Source organism: Rhea americana, unplaced genomic scaffold (assembly GCF_003343005.1).
Source record: "Rhea americana isolate MKP2758 unplaced genomic scaffold, rheAme1 scaffold_153, whole genome shotgun sequence".
Taxonomy (NCBI): Eukaryota; Metazoa; Chordata; class Aves; order Rheiformes; family Rheidae; genus Rhea; species Rhea americana.
In genome coordinates this window covers 1,072,670-1,083,423 of record NW_028185628.1, presented here as the reverse complement: position 1 = coordinate 1,083,423, position 10,754 = coordinate 1,072,670, and the positions used below count along the sequence as shown (strand labels likewise).

At 35.3% G+C, this 10,754-nt stretch overlaps 1 protein-coding gene across 1 annotated transcript in view; it reads left to right on the top strand.

The window, feature by feature from the left end:
- GLRX (glutaredoxin) overlaps nt 1-1,957 on the top strand; it is a 7,566-nt gene extending 5,609 nt beyond the window's left edge. The window contains exon 3 of the mRNA XM_085299726.1: nt 1,741-1,957. The gene's annotated coding sequence lies outside the window, so the exon portion shown is untranslated. The remainder of the gene's footprint in view (nt 1-1,740) is intronic.
- Nucleotides 1,958-10,754: the final 8,797 nt, after the last annotated feature.

Genomic DNA, 10,754 nt, shown 5'->3' with positions numbered 1-10,754 from the left:
TTTTTTTTTTTTTTTTTTCTCCCTCCATATAAGAAGATTGCGTCTGTTTGTAGTAAAATATGAGTCAAAATTTTCTCATCAGAATGTAAAGGTCTGTCTACATGACACAGTACTGACCTTTAAAAATCCTTTAACTAATTCTTAACAGACTGAGTTTAACTCTTCCACAGTAGTTCACAGAGATACTAACTTAGGTCTCTAAAGAAATACTGTTAAGGTATTCTTGCATGTCATTTTGTTACACAGTGCAAGTCTGACAGACTCATATACACGGCTGTTACAGGTACGGACAAACGCTGCAGCAGTGAACTAAGGAAACAATATATGGATACAGATTAAGTTCGTAAGGGTTCTGTCATCTGTGTAATACCTTTTACACAGTGGGACAGCGTGCAGTAGATCAACCATGTGGCTCAGGTGGCTTAGGGACCTGGGTTTCAAGCACACCTAGAAGAGACGGTTTCTGGGACTAACTGGTGACAGATTAGAGGAGAATCAGACACCAGAATTAGTTCAGCCAATCAACAGCCTGAGTCAGGTTCATATTTCCCTAAGTCTTACCATCAACAAAACGCTTGGAATCAGGAGGTTGGGTCGGCTGGTGGAAAACAGGCATTTGCCTGTTCACTATGAAGCCAGGATATGTTTGAATACTTCCTGGCCTTGTGAAACAATTCAGACCACTGGCTGAGGGATTAAGGTAGTCCAGACAAGGGGTCACAGACAGACTTATTCAATATTGCGTGCATTAATTCCTGCCAGAGGAGAAGAAAATTTGCACCATCTTATTTATCTGTACAATGCCTGGAAGTAACAGTTTCTCATTACAGGTATATAGTTACTTTCTGATGTTTGACAATCATTTATGAATTCAATAATCTTTAAGATTTTAATACAAAATTTCTGTTCCTCCTGTGTTATAAAACCACAGGGATGAGCTTCTCAGTCCCAAAGGATCTGCCACTCTTGACTGATCGAAGAATGGCAACCAATGGCATCATGTGGCCCATCTCGGCCCTACCACAATCAATGTCTCTTCTGCACAGCAGGGGATATAATGGCCTAGGCCCCTTTCTGGAACATACAGCATGAAGCCAGTTTTGAATCCCTAAATCTCCACACTTGAGTGACAACCTGGTATCATAATGTACTTGCTGTGTTAATTATCATGCAAAAAGAGAATACGCATTTCCTCCTTTTAAATTTACAGATGAAGAGACATTCAGGACATTATTTCTGTGCTGACCAAAAAAGATACTATAGCTGTGAAATCTGTTAAACATTTAACATGACTTCAGACATTTTTTTTGATTGGTCCTCTGTCAGCTCCTCCTTACTCCCAGGTTAAAATGCAACCAATTCTGTTAAAACAGACAAGAATGTCTGTGCGTGCGTGTGTGCACTTCAAATATTGTGTGTTCTACACAATAAAAAGCTTACAGTCATTATAGTAGTCAGTATCCTTGACCACATATAAAAGCAATCATGTGGTAAACTTGCTGGTTTTGTACAAAGATTTTTAGCAAAGATGACTAGACTTCATTATGATATGTACATATAAAAATACAAAGATACACACATACATGTGTATATAAATAAATATATACAAATACATATATACACACATATAAAAACATTATTTAAGAAGTCTTCAAAGTCTCTTCTATAAACATATCTTATCAATAAACTAACTCCTAACAGTAGGAATCTGCATTTTATGTCTACTGTTTCTGCTTTCAGGAGAGAGATGACCAAGAGCTACACCTCCTCATTTTTGGAACAACTTCCTTCTAACTTCCTGCTATGGCATCAGAAGAATATTTTGGGGGAAATGTAATTTCTTTTGATTTCATTGATAAGTGCTTCAATATGCTACATTTCTACATCCTTTCTGTAATGCTGGAAACAAGTCTAGAACGAGATCTGACTCAGCCAAATAAAATATGCTTGCACTCAGTGTGTTCACTCCTGTGGTTCTTTTTTGTATAGATTGATTCATATGCTCATTCCAAATGCCTCTCTCTTTTCTCTTCAGTCTTCTTTCTGCCCCTCTCTCCCAAATGACGTGCTAGCAACTCTCAATGTTTTCTACACAGCATACAGAATTTCTTTAATTAGACTAAGCAGGAAATATACATAGTCAACCATAACATTGGTACTGTGGAATGCGATCTTGAAAATAACCACAGCAGCTTGTAAGCATGGCCCTTACCCTTATGACCCATGGTCTTTTGGCTCATGTTTCACGGCAAGGGCACAGAGACTAGTCTGAGCAGCACTTTTTTTGTAAATATTTTGTTACAACACAGCTTCTGGCAGGAAGTTATGTATCAGAGCTTTCATTTCTGACTATAATCATTATGAACTGAGGGCTGTTTGGGATAGAAAATGCCTGGGGATGTGTAGACTGTTTAAGAGGCTGTTAATTGAAGAATACTCCACTAAGATAGTATTTGCCAAGTTCAGGCCTAAAGCACACAGTGTTGTTTTGGAAAACAGATTTACAGGAAATCAGAGCAATGTAAAACTGGATGAAAAATTGCTTCAAACACTTGGCATTAAAATAACACTATCTTTGCGGGGGAAAAAAAAGATTTGGTTTACTCAGTGATGAGGGAAAAAAAACTCAAAAGAACAAAACCCTCCTCAATACTTCTCTCTCATCTTTTATTTCTTCCTCATCCTTGTTTTTTCTGCTTTTTTTTGTCAGAGATTAAAAGTGTATTTTTTTGAAAGTTCAATTAAAAACCGTGAAACAAAATTTATTTTTTAAAGCCTAGCACCTTAAATTGATTTTATTTTTAATAAACAAGTTAACTTTTAGTATTTACTGAACAGAAAGAGCCCAAGGAGAAGGAAGTAACCCAGGTTTGGAGCTAAAATGTCAGCATTTCCTTACCAGCCTCATCACAACAAAGCTTGCCAATGAGCACAACCACATCTGTCTCTGTCTCAGGTTCACATGAGACTTTATGAGTTTGTTCTCATAGCTATGAGCTCAGAAAGAAGCCATCTTGTGTGCTTTCCCTGCAAAATCCCCCAGCTATGCTTGTTATTGTTCCTGAACTTCATTAAACTCATCAAAAGTGAAAAAGTCAACACTACAGGCTTTTATCCACGCTTGAAAAGCCATGGAAAAGGAAAAAAACTTATTTCTTGGGCAAGTTTTAAGTCTGCTACTTCTTGGCAGAAATAACAATCGCATATTTCAGCTGATCTTAGAGTACTCAAGATGATTTATGCAAATTTCTGGGAATTTGTGTTTGTTCAGCATAACTTAGCACTCTTCCTAACAAAGAGCAAATCTCATATATGAGAATTTGCATGATAGCTTAAAAAAAATGTGTTCACACAAAACTCAGTATTTTCAATTGTTTTATGCAGCTGGAATTGTCTTTGGAGGAAAAGTTTAAAATCTACTAACAGAGTTTAAATGTATTTTCACTCATTGTGTCAGAAGTAAGATAAGCTGAAGCTGCTGTAGGAATTTTCTCTCTGTTCTCAGATGTGCCTGGAGATGTGTTTTATGTAATTCTGGATGATGGGCAGTACCTGATGAGCTGATGATGAGAGAAACTGGTCAAGAAGTGTTAATACTATAACCACAAACATCTATTTTTAGTGCTTGAAAAAGTCATGCTGCTTTCTTTTTTGTTTAGCATTTCTGAAGAGAGTTATATTGSAGCAGTTCAGCAGGGTCAAATTATATGCTGTAAACTGCATACTCTGGTATTGATGGGTCTCAGTCAAGAGCATTAATCACTAAAGCATTTGGCCTCCAAGAGTACCTATGTGCCAGTTATATTTCCTGTGTGATTTTTCAGAAGAAAAAGAAAGGAAGAGCTCATCTATGCACCTACGTAACTGAATTGTTCCAAGCTGAACTCTGACAGGAGAGCAGAAATAGCTAAATACACACTTTAATTCTAAAATCACCAATATCATACCAAAAACATTGTTCACATTTTGAGAACAGAGTTCAACTTTCAACTTTTTTTTTTTTAAGGTCTGTCCAAACACCATTTCCCAGGCTCATCATGTTCCCGTCAAATAAAATGGCTCTTGCCCATTTTGATTATAACCTATAATCAGAATCACACTATTTATTATAAAATACAGGTATAGTAGCTTACCATAACTGTTTCTGAAGTCTCAAATTCTTGGTTTGAATACAGTTAAGTAATAAACTGACATTGATAAGATTTGAATCTGGGGTTTCTTAGGGATCTGAAACAAGAGGTTTATTTAGTTGCATGACAAATGCACAGAGTTGCATTAAACTATAATTGCAAAGCATATCATTGTTTTTCTCAAATTTCAATTAGTTCCTAAAGTATTTATTACAGATGAAGCAACCAGGGTATTAATCACAATTTTTAATAACCAGGAAATAGAAACCAGTGGTGAATATATGAAATTACCATGTCGAAGCATTTTTATCTTGATGAAAAACGCTGCCAGGTAACTGGTACATTAATGAAGCTACTAGAAACAGACAGTTAAGAACATACTCCAGTATCTTATATACCCCAGTAGCCTCAATTGGTAAATGACTTCAAGTAAAATAATTATAAAATCTCTCCCTTGTTTTTCTTGCTTCAAAAGAGAAACATCCACCAAAAGCCAACTAGCTTGAGCATAATCTCTACATGTAACTCAAAAAGAATAACTCACTCTCTAAACACTTAACTAGCACTGAGTTAAACAGAAATGTCATCTTCCAGAAGCCTTATAGTAATTTAGAAACAGGTCCAGCAATGTATCCCTACCTGGCAGGTAAAACTAAACCTATATCTGCATTTGCCATAGGCTTCATTATCTTTCCAGAAAGGTCAACTATAAGTTTTATTAGTTTACTAGATTTTAACACCCATCATAGGATATGAATTTTGTGCTCGTATTGGACTGCCTTCAGACAGATTCCTGTTTAACAGCTACTTATGCTTTAGTCTGTTGGCAAAAATCCAGAACATACCAAAGAGAGAAGTAGAGAAGTTGAAAGATGATTTTTGAAAGAAATTCTTATAACTCCAAGATGGTCACAGTTAATACACAGATGAAAGTGTTTTAAAATGACAAATATATGTAAAGACTGTAACCCATGAAAGCAGACTACTATCACATGAATTCTACAGGTAGGGATAGTCTTATGTGAAAACTATTGAACAGGTAGATTAGAATATGCATAGTTTTTAGAACTGCAGAGTCTTTCACATTTTCTAGTCCAATCTATTTCCACTTAAGAGAAAAGTCCTATAAAATTTATTTGCTGTGCATTTTAAGAGTAACAAAATGTTCACAGAGTTAAAAAAAAAAATCAATCCTCACTAAAGTAGCTCTGGCAGAACATCACTTCAAGAGCAAAATGTCCTCACTTTGCTAGTGAATTATGTAGAATCCAGTACGGTGACCTGAATTTCTTCCATGAGTGCTCCTGAACAATCTGTGCCTAGCTGAGGCTAAATATACCATGTATAATTTGACTGAAATGTTTACACTCAAAGGAGCGTAACCTCACTAGTTTAGCATCAAAAGCACTTCAGTAATTGTTTTCCTTTTCTTTTGCAATGTCTTTCCATACTTTTTGTAAGGAAATATAAAATGCTGCACTGCAAATATCAGCCTTACTAACTTACTGTAGAAGAATCTGAAATATTTCTGACAAATAAGTCCTGCTGTAGGTCAGGCAAAGCTGTATACAGATTGCAAAAAGATCTCTTACCTTTTCCTTGGCAGGATTCAACTCAGAAGAGCAAGTGGTCCATTGCAGATCCTAACACCAGGCTACAGCCATCAGAACACACTGCAATTTTCTTCAGGAATAATGGTTTCTGGACAGATGCTGCACCATATACTCCACACAAATTAATACAGAATAAAAGGACAAGATTAAGCATCACCACAAACTGACTTATTTTACTTTCATCAATTTGAGGGACAGGAGAATTGTGCAATAAGAATGTTAACCAAGAGATCTGGGGTGGGTTTTCTTTCCATTCTGTTAAACCTATACATCTACTTAAAATGATGTGATGCTGTCTCACTTCAGCCTGAATTTCCCAATTATCATGCCTCATATTTCTAAAACTGGCCTTCTCTCATCATCTTCTTTTCTCATTTGAAGGTCAGGTTTTGGCACTGGAGTCACTGCAGAAAGTGTTCTGACACATAAGCAAACTCAGGTATAGCACCTGCAAGTTAATACTGCCTTTCAGTCCCTAGGGTAGTAAGCATGTGAAGTAACATAGTTTAGCCATTTAAGCAATTCTGTGATTAAATGCAGGACAGCGGGCCGAAAGAGCTACCCCATTGTGCTTACCAGCCACAGAACACACGCACCAAAAAGTACCTTGGGTAACATCAGTTCTTTCTACATGTTGCTATTCTGCACCCAGGTAAGTGCTTCTTCTTCATCCTCTTCTTCATCCCTCATAAGAATCAGTTACTGCGGTCCTTTCTTTTTCTCATGTGACTTAAAACAAGCATTTTGGCATTCTTCCTCAATTTCTGCTTCAGTATTTTTCTTTCATACTGCCTCTCACTTCTGGTAAAGCAAATTGTTTTTCCAAATCTGTCTTCTAATGGCAGGGACTCCTCCCACTTGTGCTCTCTCCTTATTTCTTTTCAGCTGGTACCACATCTCTCCATGTTCACCACTTTCTGACTTGTCACAAGACCTCTCCTCCTAGTACTTCATCTTTTAAAAAGAGTTTCTGGTCTCACTTCTCAACATGCAGAGAGCAAAACTTGAAATGAGGAACTGCATCTTCCTTTAATTTTCTCAAATAAATAACCTGGCTGACCCCCAATCAAATAAAGATCAGCTGAATGAACAAGAAGTTGCAGTTCATGTGGTAACCTTCCACGTGCTTAGCAGTATGTTGGGGGACTGAAGCAAGGCAAGCTTAAGAGTTTTTTTCAAATCAAGACAGTAGGGCAGGTCAAAGAAATTGCTTTGTGGGCTGTGTGGTATGCAGGCCCGTTCTATAGAATCTTTTCACTACAACTTCCAAAATACAAAAAATATTTTCAGCTTGATCAAGCAGTCTCTCTAATACAAGCATCCTAAATCCTGATATTTTTCTTATGCAAGTTAAATACTGAGACCTTTCTGCCTGTTATCTGAAGGTGTTTGGCATAGTTTTCCTTTCAAGTTACTCAATTTGATCTCCTTTCACTAATTCTGAATAACAAGCACTGTCAAGAGCTGACCAAAATAACGGTTAGCTGTTCTTTACTGCATCACTAACAAGAAAAGGTATCCAAAGCATCTTATTTTTTTTTCCTCATTATATGACAGGCTGGAGTAAAGACTTTCTCTGGGTATGTCAGAGGAACATTATAAAACTAGATGCCGATATGGCTCTGACTTTTAGATGTGATTAAGCACCTAAATTCCCTTGATTCAAAATGGATTACTTCACTAAAACTAATTTTCAGAATTAATCTAGGAGTCATGTGAAGAAGGAAAAAAACGCTAGAACAAAACGACTTCCCTGTATGTGCATACATCATTTGATTCAGTGGGCCTTAATTTAAGGACCTGGGGGAATACTGCAAGATAAGCAATTATTTACATTTTTTGCTCACTCTCACCTTGCAAATAAATTATAAGTTAATAAGCTACAAAAAATCTTTGTAGTGTAATGCTCATATTTTCTAACACCAAAGGGTAAATAATCACATGAGACTGACTAGAAAAAAGTGTTTATTTTTTAACAAAATGTTAACTGCCAAATCTAAAAACATGTAAATTTTTGTCAGACTACATTAAAAGACAAATACATGAAAGGCTGAGTTTCAACACATACCTAATAAAATATCTGTTTCTTCCTTCTAACATTTTTTCATATCAAATACATCAAAGCCTTAAGGACTACAGCAGAGAATCTGTAATTACCATGTGGAAAACTTCATTAATGCAGAAAGCTTTCTGTTAGCCTTTCAATATAAAGCTCAGTCCTAGCTTGGGACAAGCATTAACATATACTAAAAACAGTAAAAAGTATATGGTGCAATCTGTTGTTAAATATCTTAATTATTAATTGTCTTACAAATACAGATTTTGAGAGTTAGATCTAATAAAGCACTTGGAAATCTAAATTCCACTTAGATGTCTGTTCAAAACCGTAATCCCAAACCATCTAGAAGCTGCTTAGCTACTACCTGATAATACCTAAATTCACCCCCTGCTGCCTTACTTGACCTTAAAGTTCTCCATATTCTAGGAGTTCTGTTTCCAGAGACATTCAGAGCTGCAAGTCTCAGTAGCTTGGAACTGAGAAATCAGGGGCATATCCAGGGCTGTAGATGGTAAGCTGACTCTGAGCATGCCCCAAGAGGGGAATGGGCCTTAATATGAAAATGAGGTATGTTTTACAAGAGGAAAAGTATGTAATTACAGTCTTGTGATTTCAAGATTCAACCCAGTCCTTGTGTTGAGAAGCCTGGAAAGAAATCTGCAGTCAGAAGGGGAGATAGCATTAAAGAACAAGCATGTTTTGAGGGGATCTTTTGCACAGGAACAAAAGAACCTTTTTCCATTATCTGTTTTTAGGACTGTTTCTGCTAGTAAGGTTCAACAGATACTCAATGAAATGTATTAAATTTTTGAGAAGAAATAATCTCCCTTTGATTGGCCTAAAAGGTTCTAGAATCATGCTCCTTTTGCTGCTTTTYCTTGAGTGAATTGCACGCCTGAAAATATAAAGGTTGAAGAGCAATTAGCATCACTTAACACTCAGGGACTTGGATGTAAGAAATGCAAGTTTGAACCCCATCAAGTAAGAAGGTCACCGATTCTCTGGATTCTAATTTGAGGTCAAGTAAATCCTAATTCTTCCACAACATAAAGCTCTTTTGGCAGTTATGAAACTAGAAAACTAGGTACCTGGATAATATATTAAAACTGTTTATCAAAACACTAACATTTTATTTTAGAGACGTAGAAGTTATTAACAGTTTCCTGAACTAATATGTAAGTTTTCCTCTTCACACATTTTACTTTTCTTCAAAGTTACTTGTTTGAATTATTTTTTCAGCTGCTTCCTAATTATTACTTTACAGCCTAACAAAGGTCCTAATGTATTATGCATTCAAAATACGTCACACAGTAGTGCTCTAGCTCCTGAATATCCATGATCTGTAAGTTGTTAAASGCTAACAAGATATTCTATTAACAAAATTTACCAACAGTAACTACTCAAGCATCATGATTTACTTTCAGTTATGTTTTTGAATGCTGAAGTATTTATTTAAAAAATAGCTTAAGATAAACACATTTCTACAGATAAACATCATATAAAATAAGAATGGAGAAAGCTTTTTCATAAATTTATCACCTATGTTCTATGTTTGCAAGAGTACCATACTTGCACCTGATACAGGTGGCACTATGAGGATACCTGTTAAGATGGAAAGCTATTTCAATTTCTGAATAATAAGTTACAGTACATCTGTGAATAAATAATATTTTTATATTGCCTGCCTTCTCTGTATTAAACTTGTGATTATAACAATTGATTAAAATATATAATATCAAAATATTTCAGTTGCTCCGACAGAGTGTTGATATTTCCATTAAGCCTATTTTCTAAATGCTTATAAAACATTTAAGTGAAGTTAAAAATAGTATTTTGTTTTGTATTTTACTTATGCCTAAATTATTGGCAATAGACTAATTTCTAGCAAAAACTTACAACATATATGGTAAAGTTTCAAAATACTAAAAGTTTAGGACTACATGCAACACAGACCAATATTCATACATAACTTTTGTAATCACTTTTAATATAAAAGTTAGTATGAGGCATATAAGCTGTAATTTAAATAACTGAGCTGCCTACTGATAGAAGCATATCTTGCAATCAAGCATGCTATCAGGTATCCATGCAAGTTATGGTTCTAGTTGTGTGCTCATTTTTGTCCATGGCCCTATGCTTCAAAAAACTAAATTTTACTCTTATTTATCCAGTTAATTTATGTTTAAAATGTAATTTATGTTGTAACAAATATAACAGCATTAAATAACTTTTTTACCTTTAATTTTTATATATTTAACTTTTCTACCTAGTTTTTTTTCTTAAGTTTTCTTTAGTGATCCTGAAAAAGCAACTTAATGCTCTACATTTAAGTTTCCTTATATGTGAGATGCAGATAACTGTATCTCATATTTTAAAGAACTTTATGAACTCCAGATGACAAGTTAGAAGTAAAAATTGAATTCAACTACCACTATTCTTATGTAAAACTAACCTTAGAATTCTGCACCTGCAACAGTCAGTTGAATCACAATCTCCTTTTTTTAGGAAAGGAAACATCATCTTGATTCTTCAAAATATCACCAAAAAAGAAAATCCCTATGATTCTAGTGAGGAATTAAAAAGAATAATTAACCTATAAAATTTTATTGCAATACAGAAACAATTTTTAGATACAAAAAAAATTAAATTCCAGCAATTTGCAGTTTCATTTTCACCTCATAGCTATAGTTTCCAGGTACTTTTGAGATAGTCTGCTGTGGTTCTTGGAGAAATACTAAGTAATTTTTTCAGTATTTTTCTGTGTCTTTCTAGGTTCAGACACTATATAAATTGCTGAAGTTCTTCACAGGACTGGCATATCTATCTGAAAGGTCACCTCCCTCCACAACCATGGCATCTATTTGAAACACGGTATCAGCTCCTGGAGGAAACTTCTGATTGAGACAAACTTTTTCTGAAGAAAGTCATTAGTGTTAGGGAGTTTTCTCCCAC